The 14,412-nt window shown below is 35.3% G+C and overlaps 1 non-coding gene across 1 annotated transcript; it reads right to left on the bottom strand.

Annotated features, from left to right (window-relative positions):
- Positions 1-4,725: 4,725 nt before the first annotated feature.
- On the bottom strand, positions 4,726-4,832 carry LOC131169701 (small nucleolar RNA R71). Its single transcript, XR_009140599.1, has one exon. It is a non-coding gene; the product is annotated as a small nucleolar RNA R71 (small nucleolar RNA).
- Between the last annotated feature and the right edge of the window lie 9,580 nt (positions 4,833-14,412).

Here is a 14,412-nt window from a genome sequence, read left to right as displayed (position 1 = left end):
ATATCAGTTGTATCTACCATTTGTTATATTGTTGTCCTGCCTGATATATCATCTTAGAATTTACTATTTCCTTTTTACTCTCCATTTATCTTCCATACTTATAATTATTTATCCAATGCTCCTTATACTTAGATATATTCTAGAAGATAAAATCACTCACAGATTCTTTCAGATTTACTCCAATCTTACCAACAATCACTCCTCTAATCCATGTACTTCTCAATATCTTATAATTACACCTATACCTATCTTGTCCTATTCTGACGGTTATTAGCGTTCTGCTACATATTATCATACTATTATTTATTTATTTATTATTACTCTCTTTTTTTTTTACATAATTATTCTATATCGATCACACTGAAAATATATGTCTAACTCTAATTTTTGACTCTAGGTCTCACCACTCTAAATTTTAATATCAAGCTTCTGTGACATTATCCCTCATCTTGCATTTTTATATCCCTTAAGTTGACTTTTATCCAACTTACTCCTACTGATCTTGCTTCTTTATCTGACAATACAATTCAAGTTATCACAGCACGCTCAACAGTTACTACCTACTTTGGTCACACACTCACCTAATTTCCATTATACTATCAACAACTAAAAGGGTTCTTATGTCATTGCCCCATTATCCTACCTTAGAGGTAGAAAACAAATAAGGTCTAATCTAGATCCTGTAACTTTAAGCTCTAGGCTCAGGCTCCTAAACTACATAAATTATGACCTGCTCTAAGTCTTGTACTTCTGGGTTCCATAACTTAACAATGTTCTTCCTAATGCCATCCTTTTCTACGCTCTCTATCCTTATTATTATTATTATTATTTGTTTATCTCGTTTACCCTTCCTAGAACCACATTCACCTCCTCGATGTTTTGGCTTTATTCTTCCTAATCTTATCTTAATATGTTTTTTCAGTTTATTCTTTAGCCAATTCTTTTTATCTCGCCCAAATCCAAACTTTCACCCTTCCATCCTTTAGCTCTATTTTCTTTTTGAACCTGATTGTCATATTAGAAACTTATACCTTTCCACTATCCCTACCACGTCATCTATACCTCAATGTTACTCAGAATTGATCCTCTAACTACCCTACCTAGACTTCCACTGGCATTCAGGCTATCTTCCCACTGCATTTGAATTGCACTCCATCTCTCTCTCTCTCTCTCTCTCTCTCTCTCTCTCTCTCTCTCTCTCTCTCTCTCTCTCTATATATATATATATATATATATATATATATACATATTCTATGATTTATCGATGCTAACTTTTTTCCTTTTTCTTTTACTTTATTTGGAGTATAATTTAGTCTTAAGCATTAAGAAGCTAAGGATAAACTTAGGGAATAACGATCATACTTCTCCTGCGTGATCTCTATTTTTACCCTTTTGGACTACATACTACCCCCTACTACCTTAGGAAGGGGATCTGTAGCAACTCTAATTTTTCATATCCATTTAATTAACTGAAACTTAAAATACTAGGTATCCAAACCTGTCATTCAATTTAAAGGCTTACATACATCTTGATCTTACATCTTATAATTCCTATATGGAACTTGTACCCTCTCCATAACACCTGAGCTAACAACTCTCTATCTCACGCTACAATCCCATCTGGGACACTACTCCGTAAGTCATCATTATTAGTAATAACCTTCGATCCATTCTGAAAAGATAGGACTATACCCTAACTTACTGCAACAAAGGTACTACATTTACCACCTTTCCAAAACCATGTCAAATTAATGACTCTCTTATCATATCATAGCTCTGTAAATCATCAATTCATAGTTCCGACCTTCCCTAGGTAGTAGGGTTGTACTTTACACCTTGCTGATACACACAAGATATACTATTCTCACTAAGCTCTAAGCAAAATGTCTGTCGTACTGCAAAAACCATCCAAAATTCCATACCGAAGACCAGATGGTCTCACTCTATAGATGTCACCTTTACTTTGCAACTAATCCACAACCTCTGGTCTGATGGCAACTCTTGATGTAATTCGAGCTCATGTTAGGGTAACCGAGTTACTGACTCTAGTTACCACCCAACTGTGACCTTTCGATATTCTAGCTCTAGATCCCTAACCAGGAGTTCCCAACTTCTCTACAAATATAGAACTCTGTTCTAGCATAATTGTACCAAAAAAGAGGCCATCCGCAAACACCATCATTATGGAGCACCACGGGGATGCACACAGCTCTACACAATAATCTCATATCGGTATTGTAATCTACAGCTTACGGAGCAGACATCAAGAACATTGTACAATTACTACGATACGTCCTGACAGACTAGGTCTCCTAATCTCTTATCTCTCTTGAATCTACTATTATCATAAACTTACTTTGACAGGGTCATCCACTGATGACTACCAGTAGTGGTATCCTCACCCTTATCTAGTGCAATTATACTATCAAAACTCACCTTTTTGTATTCGTTCCTAGCACCAGATAGGCACAACACTTAGACCCATACTAATAGAAATATAGTGTTTCTTGGAGAACATATTTCCATGGCAGACCTCAACATGTCTGCTAACTTTATTTCACACTTCTATGTACTTCACAAAACTGAGGTGCTAAACTAAAGCACTCTTATATTAACCGAGGAATAACATAGAATCTAGAAACGAAGAATTACAGAAAAAAGATGAAACAGAATCCTATACTCCACATGTGACAACTCTAGGTGCACACTTTCCCATGAATCTAAAGCCTAAACTCTGATACCATATTTGTGACGAACCAACCTATGGGCCGAACTGGCACTAAGACCTGAGCCAGCCTAAAGCCCCCGAGGCCCGTAGTAAGCCTAATTATATTCCTCAACCCAACTCTAAGGCCCATTTGGGCCCAATTTCAAGAATTCAACCGGATAGAGTCCGGTCATAAAATGGACCATTTAACGGGGAGTTTTTTACTCGCCCGACCTATAAACACAAAATATAATAAATTGGGGAGCTCAGCTCACCCTCCACATAATCAAAATGTCATAACTCAAATAGGACCTCAGCTCCCTCATCCAATCCCATCATGCATACAGTTAATAATTTTACAGGTCCAACATAACTTTTATAATACAAGCCCAAAATAAAAATAAGTGCTTCTAACACATGTGGAATCTAAAATTTAACTCAATTGTATAAAATATATTAAATACTATTAATGGACCTATGAAGAAGAAGAGCAGATTAGCCACAACAAATAATCCTTTGTAGCCTGGAAAAATAGATGAACAAGAGTGAGCATTCAACTCAAAGAGTAAAATACCAATTTTAATCATAATCTCTATAACTATCTAAAGCTAATGCACCCTGTAGAGTGAAATGTAACATCGTCATAATTTTCATATCATAACAGCGAAAAGGCAATTTGGAGTACTCACACACCCAACATTGTTAAGCAATACATATGTGGGAGCTGATCACCCATACAGCCCTCTTAATCCAACCTCTGCCAGAGAGTGTCTCTCAAGCTGGACTTTCGCTTAATAAACCAAATGTGGAGTCCTAGCGAGTGTCTCTCAAGCTGTGTCTACCCCGAAGGACTAGGTCCCAGCGAGTGTCTCTTAAGCCATGTCTACCCGTCCTGTCCATATCCAATACCATACCACACGCACGCCACGCACATACACTACTCCAAATTACCACAAACAATATCCATGGCACTTCAACAATTATGAATGCAATATAAAATGTGTCTACTGTTTAACTACATAGATACATATTTATAAGTGATGCATGGGTATGCTTGAACATATAATAATATCGAAATTACAATTAAAATTAATATTTTACTCACAAACTTGAACCGAGGTCACTGCGGCAGCTGGACGGAGGAGGAAGGCTATCCCAGCTCACCTGACAATTTTATTGTAATTATTTAATATATTTGACTCAAAAAAAGTTTAGAAAAGATCAAAGACACTCTAAGTTGTGCTGAAAATCTGGCAGTCTCCCCTATACCTATGATCTATCCAACTTGCAAAATGGTTCAAATAACACTTCTAAACTCAACCCATATCCCATCATCATTATATGGCCTCTCTTAGGCCCTCCAAACCAAGCAATAATCACAATATTAGACAACTCAATTATAAGACTTCAAAACTAATATTTTTCAAAAACTATCCAAACTAACTTTAAAAATTCTATAAACCTGCCTCGCGGTCTTTAACAATATTATAAGGCTATTGCAATAGGAATCGTAATTTTCTTATCATCCACGAATATTTTATAAATTTTATTCTAACCCAGTACAAGGCAAAAATTGAGTGATGTAGAGTTTGAGTTTACCTATGCCAAATCTGATAACTGGAATGCGTCCAGAATGTCTGAAAAAGGTGGGGTAGCCTATAATCTTGACCCGGTTCTGAAATGGTTCCAATAGCTTATCTGCTCGGCCCGAAATTGCAGATTCGGGCGACGATCGAATTTCCACAAAATGAAAGTACATACTCGAAGTTCACAATACCAGGGTTAGAATAATATATATATATATAATAATTATTTGAAAATTAGGGATGTTACATGTGTGTTCAAGCATGAAACCTACTGGTATTACAGAGGAGAAAATTAAGTTGAGAGCATTCTCATTCTCATTAGGGGATGCAGCTAAAAATTGGCTCTACTACCTACCTTATGGTTCTATAAACACATGGAATGACATAAAGCAACTATTCTTAGAGATGTACTTTCCAACTTCAAGGGTAGCCAACATCAAAAAAGATATTTATGGTGTTAGGCAGCATATTGGGGAGTCATTGCATGAGTATTGGGAGAGATTTAAGAGATTGTGTGCAAGTTGCCCACATCATCAAATAAGTGACCAACTACTCATTCAATATTTTTATAAAGGTCTTCTTCCTACTGATAAAGGCATGATAGATGCAGCTAGTGAAGGTGCTTTGGTAGATAAGATACCTAAAGTAGCAAAGAACTTGATATCAAACACAACTACAAATTCACAGCAGTTTGGAGTAAGGAATGATCCACCAACAAGAAGAGTCAATGAGGTAAGTACATCTTCCTTAGAAAATCAAATAGCTAAATTGACTTCTCTTGTTAGCCAGTTAGTTGTGGGGAATATGCAACAATTGAAGACATGTGGTATATGTTTGGCACAAGTGAAGGAGCGAAAGCATGAATAACACAAGTTTAGATCATTGAAATTCAAAATTTTTCATCTTGGGTCACATGCATCATGCAAGATTCATTTTTATCTATTTGATTTCAATGATAAACAGAATATTAAAACTCTTTTAATATATTTTTGGATCTACATTTGCCATTTAAGATCTTAGAATTAATCAGATTAATTATTAGAACCCTAGATTAGAACAAGAACAAGTGCACTAACCTCTTGATGCACTGCAGTGTGTTTGGCACCTTTGGGATGCATCTTTAGGACACCAGATGTTGTCCCTCTAGCTTGTCCACACTAAGATCACCTACAGTAGCCCTTGAACAACTTCTAAAGCTTTTTCCTATGAATTAGAAAATTAAGTTTTGCCTTTTAAGAGATTACAGATATAAACAGGATACTAGAAATAATTTCTAGTATTTTTAATTCAAGTGATTGTTTGTTAATCTCTTTGAATTGATGAGAGATAAAGAAGAAGAGGGGAGAGGGCAGCCAAGGGTGGCGGCACAAAGAAAGAATGACAGCTTGTTATTTATTGATACATGCATTTTGCATAGTCATTTAGGTTTAATTTCATGGCCATTTTATTTGATTGTTAGTCACTTTTAGCCAATTTTATTAGTTATTTAGATAGTTTTTCATGATTGTCAATTTTTGGATTAATTTGTAATTTTACTTTATTTTGTAGGAAAAATGGTGTTTTTGAGGGACTAGAAAAAAAATTTTGCCATTGAGGAGTGATTTCTACAACTAAAGATGTCAAAAACAAGTTTCAAAGTTGAAGTATGCGCTGGCCAAATTGCGCATAACTTGCAGTATAAGTTGTGCAGTTCTACACAGGGAGAAGAAACAATTTTCCAAACCTGCCGAAATCTGCATAAGTGTAACATCCCTCACCCGACTACAGTGTAGCCAAGCAAGGCGTGCTACAATCGGTGCCGGAGCACCCTAACTTATCTTACTTTATTTCTTTAATAATTTTGAATTCATTTAATTTAATATCAATTATTTTTCCTTTTTTTTTTCTTTTTTTTTTTTTATGGAGAAACTAGTAGAGCTTCCCCTATTTTATTATCGTTTGGCGTATTTCAATGTTCACCTGTTTGAAATTCAATAATATTTTCAAAATAAAGTCTTATCCTTGCTAATCATAATGATCTCATCAATCATTCTCATAATTTTCTCATATTTCAAATCTCATCCATACATTTCAATTCACACTCAATTCGTATGTAGACATTCTCAAATTACATAAGCAAAATTTTCAAATTTCCTTAACTTACATAATTTACAAAATAATTACAAAATTTCATAATTTACATGATATATAAATTAATTACATATGAAAAAGCTAATTAATTAATTTATATCACATTGCTATTAATTACTTATTCATAATATACATTACAATACAATTTCTAAGCATTTTATACAAAATATAAAATATGATCTATATGGGCCCTATCTACATGCATTGCTGAGGAGGTGACAACCTTGAATACTTCAGACACTTCTGCAGATCTGGACTCCAAAAATCTTAGTCAAAGTACCTGCGCGAGGAAACAAATCCATCGCGCTAAGCATTCTGCTTAGTGGTGCAATAATATAACAAGGAAATAAAATATACAAATAAAGAAAGAAAGAAGCATAATTTGAATATTTCAGAATCAATTTAATTTAATACAATGTGTCTAATATTACTTATCTTTTGTTCTCTTTTGTTTCGCTTTGGAAGCGTTTAATTCCGAAATTCACAGTGATAATGTACAATATACAGAATTAATAAAAATACTCAATTTATATTCGTATGGCAATAGAAGGCACATTTAAAGTATTTAGTTAAGTTATACCTATTTTTGCAACTCTTTTATCATTTTACTTAACAATTTTTATGTGGTTTAGATTATTTCATAATTGTAACTAATTCTTTTGAAGTCTTATTAACTCATTTATTTAATTTCTAATATTTTTAATTACTAATAGTCTTAATTTATTTCAATAAATTACACTGCCCAAGTAACCTACGATAGGCTGACTAAACTGGATAACGGGTCATTGGCACTGGACACCGCGGTGCCTCGGGCCGTCATACCATGGGACGCAGAACGTCAACCACGTATGCAGTCAGTATGGCTAAAAAGCCATGATATCACATAATGGGGCATAAAAGCCATGAATGTTGGCATAAAGCCATGGATGCAGGCATGAAGCCATGAATATAGGTATAAAGCCATGAATACAGGCATAAAGCCTTTCGCAGTACTACTAAAACAATACCCTATTGGCATGCCAAACTATCCAATCTGACACACATGTCTAGGCAATACAAGGGCACATAATATCATTAAATATTAATATATTATGTTTTATGAGATTATTATTTCATGATAAATTTCAATTATAATTCATACATTCATTTGATCATTTATATGATCATAATTCACATCAATTATCCTTTTATACCATTGTACTCAAAATACTTCTCCTCTCTACAATAATGAGAACTAATGTCTCATTCATAAATTAATATGGTTCATTTATTCATTCATTATGTTATTCATATTGATCACAATTCTAAACAATGGTTCACATGTACCATTGTATTCAAAACATTCCTCCTTTCTCTTATAACTAGAACTAATGTTTCATTTATATTTTCATGTGATTCATTTATTCATTACAATATTTATATGAATTCATAACTCATACAAGGTGTTATTATCTTATTTGTAATGGAAACATAAACCTTAATCTAAACCTCATCCTATTTATACTCAACAATCCATTTAGTTAAATTTCATTTCATACATTCCTTTCTCATTTATACATTCAAAAATCTACTTATGTAATTACAAAATTTATATTTCAAGTTGAGTTACTAATATTTTATGAATTCCATTTGTAATGGACATATAAGCCCTAACTATCTATTTACATCAATTAGGTAATTTATTTTTCATGTTTCAAGTAATCCATGAAAATTTCATGGATTTCAAATTTATGCTCTTAATTTCCTTTTAACAATTTTGACTAAGATGCATAGTCCACATTTGTCATACCATTCTAAGCATTTAAGCTTAGAATTGGTTCTAGGTCTTCATCTTAATTTGCTAATTATTTTGATTACTATTCACCTTACTAGTCAACCAAAATGTTGACTTTTTCATACATAATAAATTTATTGAACCTACGTTCTCAAAGATTGTCACACCTTGCCCCTTTGTAAGGCATAACATGATCCCGTAGAATACCTAATGAACTACAGCACTTCGCCTACCGATAACTCATTAAGTACCCTACAAGGGATTTTAAAACAATTTTCTTATTTTTGATAAGTGGTGAGCATTTTCTAATAAGTATTTAAAACATTTAGTTAATATTAAAACTAGTAAATATTTTTGGTCCATTTTAGTTATCCGCAAATTTTATAAAAATTTTGACAGAGTTTCCTTTGTATTTTGAGAAAACCGTTCTTCGAATACCTATAAAAAGCACTTCTAAAAAAAAAATTTTCTCAACAGCTGCTTCAATTTAATACTCAATCTCAATCAATTTCTCAAATTCACAAGTTCAATAATTCCTTCAAAATACTGTCCATCAATATCATTTATTCATATTCCATTCAAGATAAACAATTTATATATTCATCATACTAAAATTTACATTCAGAAAGTCCAAACTAAAATTTATTACAACTTTTATACAAACTTTGTACAAGCTGCTCAAGACCCATGTACATGTCCATACATTTATGTGCAATATATACATCAAAAGAAATATTTACTGATTAGGGTATAAATTATACAGAAGACTTTAGGTGGTAGCTTCTCACACCTCATTTCGGTCTGCTGCTCCTCTAGTCTCTGTATCTGCGGCAATGATAAAGCTATCGCTGAGTACTAGGACTCAGTGGTGCACAATATACTAAAATAATCTTTATGCAAAACTTAAAGCACATTCATTAAAAAATTTGGCTAAACATGAAAATTAAATACAATCATGCATTGTGAGATTTTACATGTAAACCAAGTTCATTTCAAAGTATCAAAACACATTTCACAAAACCCACAGTTAGATCATGCCATTCGAAACAAATAGAATCTCAATAGCCAGAGGCTAAAGAGAAATCATATCACAAGGCTAGCTAGCTCAAATATATGGATATCCATTCACATCCTCTTCTACTGGCACACCTCAACACTTCTCCAGAGAAGGAATCAAAATTCGAAACTAATTACCCCCACTAGTCGTGCTAGAGGGGTGTTCAAATATATGGTCATGACACTGTGGTTTCAAAACTTATCTTAACAATTTGCTAAACATTGTCATTTCAAATGTACACAATAACTTTCACAATTTAAATCAAACATCATAAGAATGCCATAATCCAATATTTCACATTATTCAAAACAATATGCAAAAGATGATTATAAAAGTATACGTTGTGCACAAACCTTAAACGAGTCGCCTGTTGGCCTTGACTCGACTCCTCGGGTTCTGTCCCGGTATTCTTTTCCACTTAAACATGAAATTTTCCAATGTTTTAGTACTAAAACTTAAAATAAATCCAAAATAAACTTAACTTCACATTTACCTAGCTCTAACGTGTTAAATTCGACGTTCTCGAAATTTTGTGTTTCGGGTTACTATTCACTACACTATTCAAGTCAAATTATTGACTTTCTAAGGCTTAATAGGTATGGGAACTCCAACTTCACCCACATACCACATTTTGGTCACCAAACTTGTTGGTTTTGGTCATTTGTTTAAAGCTTAGGTCATTTTGGCAAAATTGCCAATTTTCGGTTTTGGTTCTCTGAAGTTGTACTATTCCATTGGTCGATCTACTGTTGGAATTTAACAAAACTTCCTTCATAGAAAATGTTCCTTATTGTCTTAAGTGTATTCTCATTTTTGGATCACCTCAATCGGAGTTTTGTAGCTCAAGTTATGACCAAAATAAGTTTACTGTTCACGTGCACTGTTCATACTGCAATTTAGGTGCTAGCAGATTTTTGATCCAACTTTGGTCAGTAATTTGATCAAGTTAAGTTCATAATTTGGCCTAACTTTCTTCATATAAAATGTCCTACTATGTCTTAGGTTTCCATCGGTTCAAGAATCGCCTAAATCCGAGTTTTCTAGTGAGAGTTATAACCATCCAAACCTTACTGCTCAACTGAAAATCTGCAGAGTTGCAGGTTTGGTAAATCAACTTTGCTCAATAATTTGAATGAGTTAATGGCATAATTTGGGGTGATGTTCTTCATGAAAGTTTTAGATCTATATCTCCTCTAACCCCTGGCCAAATTTCAGGTCAATTTGACCTGTCTAACTCGAGTTATGAATTACTGTTCATTTGGTCAGTTTAGTGCAGTGGCAGCCTGCTATCATTTCACTTTGGTCAATTGTTTCACCAAGTTTTGGTCAGTTTTTGGCCATGGTTCCTTAATGAAAATTGTGCTCTTTTATGTCTATTTTCATCTCCAATTGGTGGCATATCCATTAGGCTTGTAAAATTTGAGTTTTGGTCCTTCAAAGTGGGTTTGGTCATACTGCCAGCAGCATGACCATTGACCTACGAATTTGGTTTAATTTCCTACCATTCCCACACAACTTATTTGGTCATAATTGACCATTATTTCATTTCACAATAGGTTAAACATGCCATTTATGCATTTCTCCAAATTTTGGTTCATAAACCCTAGCATTGAAACCCTAATCTCACTAACTCTTGCATTTAACTACTTCTAATGATTTTAATGTTAATCATTTAACTAAGTAAGGTTTCTAAACTCATTCAATTGCATCATATTCATGCAAACCATACTCCTCTCAAGCTGCCCGAAATTTCAGTTTGGTCCTTCTCCCATGTTTGTTTCATTTAATCAAGTTCTAAGCTCACTTTCAACCACTAATTATGCATTTAAAATGGAAAGTAAGGAGTTTAATATACTAACCTTGCTTGGAGGATTTTTAGGCTCCCCTTTCTTCAAGTCTTTCTTCTTTTTTTTACTCTCTAATGCTCTCTCAACATGTAAGGAGAAATTTTTGTGTGGAGACTTTGTGAATTTATAGGTTAAGGTAGGGAAATTCAAGCTTTTATTCCCTTAACAATGGTGGAATATGGTGAAGGAGTGGGAAGAGAGGAATGGGACGGCAAAAGGGAAGAAAGAAGACCAAAATTGATTTTTTTTCATTTCTTTTCTTTATTTATTTTAGTGTATGGAAGACCACAAAAAGTCCAATTAAATAATTCAACTAATTAATTTGTTTATGACATCATTCATGATGTCATCAACTTTGACTTTTCCATCTTCTTTCTCTTTTTTTTTCTATTTATTTTTTTCATTAGTTCTTTAATTTAATTCTCGATTCTGAAATTTTCTTTTTTCCGATTTTATTTGACAGTTAGGTCAAGAGTCAGCTCTCGGGGTCAATTGACCAAATTGCCCCTCGCCGGTTCATCCCGGTTTGCAAATAATCCAATATTTCTTTCGGCTCCCTGACCTAATTATTTGACTGACTTAACAGTTCTTTTTCGTGATTTTCTCTTTTCCACTGTGTTCATAAGGGTCCTAAGGACCGCAGCGTCACTTTTTACGGTTCGAAATTTGAGTTTAAAACGACTTCGCAGTCGTTCCCGAGAAGGTCACCCATCGCTGTGACTCTGGGCTTGTTTAACTTCTTGTGTTCTGTTTTTCTTATTTATACTTAACTACTTGAACATTACTGATTATTTGTGTTTATGGTTTATCTAATTGTCTTAAGCATGGTTCTAATCCCCTTAATTGTCCGGACCAACACCGGTCACCAGAACAGTGAAATATACCAGGCTATACAAATAGGGGTGTTACAATTCTCCCCCCCTTAAATAAATTTCGTCTCGAAATTTTACCTGATATCAATCTCTGAACAGCTGTGGGTGTTGTCTCTTCATGTCCTCTTCTCGTTCCCAAGTAGCCTCCTGGCCCGAATGATGGTTCCACAGCACTTTTACCAACGGTATCTGCTTATTCCGTAGCTGCTTCACCTCATAAGCCAGAATCTTTATGGGTTCTTCTTCATATGTGAGGTCTGGATTCACTTCAATTTCCTCTACTGGTAGTACATGAGATGGGTCTGATCGATACCTCCTCAACATAGACACATGGAAGACATTATGTATCTTTTCCAACTCTGGAGGTAGTGCCAACCGATATGCCAACGGACCCACTCTTTCCAGAACCTCATATGGCCCAATGAAACGAGGACTCAGTTTCCCCTTTCTGCCGAATCTCATAATTCTCTTCCAAGGAGAAACTTTGAGGAAAACTTTCTCACCCACTGCATACTCAATATCTCTTCTCTTCAAATCAATATAGGACTTGACGGCGGTCGATGCGGTCTTAAGTCGATCTCGGATCACCCGATTTTCTCTTGATTTCTTTGAACAATTTGGTCCAATCATCTTTCTTTCACCCACGTCATCCCAACACAACGGGGTTCTACATTTTCGCCATACAAAGCTTCATATGGAGGCATCCCAATGCTTGATTGGTACCGTTGTTGTAAGCAAACTCAATCAAAGGCAAGTGTGTATCCCAACGCCCTCAAACTCAATTACACAAGCCGTAGCATGTCCTCCAATATCCGAATTACCCTCTCGGTGGCCATGCATGCGTGGGTGGAATGCGATCTTGAAGTTCAATCTAGTTCCTAGGGCTCTCTGAAGACTACCCCAGAATCTAGAAGTGAACCTAGGATCTCTGTCTGACACAATGGATACTGGCACTCTATGCAGTCTCACAATCTCATCGATGTATAACTTGGCCAATCTTTCTAAACTGTAGTTCATCCGAACTGGCAGAAAATGAGCAGATTTAGTCAGTCTGTCAACAATGACCCAAACTGCATCATGACTCTTCTGTGTCCTCGGAAGTCCCATCACAAAATCCATCGTTATTCTCTCCCATTTCCATTCCGGCACTGGTAGTGGATGTAACAACCCAGTGGGTACTTGATGCTCTGCCTTTACTTGCTGACAAGTTAGGCATTTAGATACAAACTCTGCCACATCCCTTTTCATACCCATCCACCAGTAATGCTCCTTTAGCCCTCTATACATTTTTGTACCACCAGGGTGCATGGCAAAAGGAGACTCATGTGCTTCCTTCAAAATAATCTGCCTCAAATCAACATCATTAGGAACACCCATTCTGCCCTGGTGTAGCAATAGACCATCATCTCTAATTGAGAATTCTGGTTTCTTCTCCTGTCGGACTTCTTCCATCAACTTCTGATACTTCTGATCATTCTGAGCAGCCATTCTAGTCTGATCAATCAACACTGGCTGTACATGCCATGCAACTGCTGTCTGCCCATCATCACTAATCTCTAAGCTGGCATGTAATGATCTCAACTCATGTACCAAAGACAAAGGAGTAACCCGTAGACTTGCCATAGTCTTGCGACTTAAGGCGTCAGCCACAACATTAGCTTTCACGGTGATAGTCTATCAGACAATAAAAGTCTTTTATCAACACTAACCATCTCCTTTGTCTCAAAATCAGCTCTTTCTGGGTGCCCAAATACTTTAAACTCTTATGATCTGTGTAAATGTAAAACATTTCCCCATAAAAATAATGTATCGGATCTTAAGAGCAAACACAATGGCTGCAAGCTCCAAATCATGTGTCGGATAATTCCTCTCATGCGGTTTTAGCTGGCGTGATGCATAGGCAATGACATTTCGATCTTGCATCAACACACAACCTAACCCATTGTGAGAAGCATCGCTGTAAACTGTATATTCTTTATCTGGTGTGGGTAAAGTTAGGACTGGAGCTTCAGTCAAACATCTCTTCAATTCATCAAAACTCTGCTGGCATTTATCCGTCCACTGAAATTTTACATCTTTTCTAAGTAGCTTGGTCAATGGAAATGCCAACATGGAGAATCCCTTCACAAATCTACGGTAGTATCCAGCTAAACCCAGAAAACTACGAATTTCTGTGATATTTCTGGGTGGCCTCCAATTAAGGACAGCTTCAGTCTTACTTGGATCTACCTTAATGCCCTCTTTTGATACTACATGCCCTAAAAAGGATATTTCCTTCAGCTAAAATTCACACTTCGACAATTTGGCATATAGCTGTTTCTCTCTCAAAGTCTGCAGTACAATTCGCAGATGTCTATCATGCTCTTCTGCATTCCTCGAATAGACCAATATATCATCTATGAATACCACAACAAACTGGTCGAGGTATGGTCTGAAGAT

Source organism: Hevea brasiliensis, chromosome 1, assembly GCF_030052815.1.
Source record: "Hevea brasiliensis isolate MT/VB/25A 57/8 chromosome 1, ASM3005281v1, whole genome shotgun sequence".
In the NCBI taxonomy this organism is placed as follows: Eukaryota; Viridiplantae; Streptophyta; class Magnoliopsida; order Malpighiales; family Euphorbiaceae; genus Hevea; species Hevea brasiliensis.
Note: the sequence above shows the minus strand (reverse complement) of the source record. Positions and strands in the feature narration are given on the sequence as shown.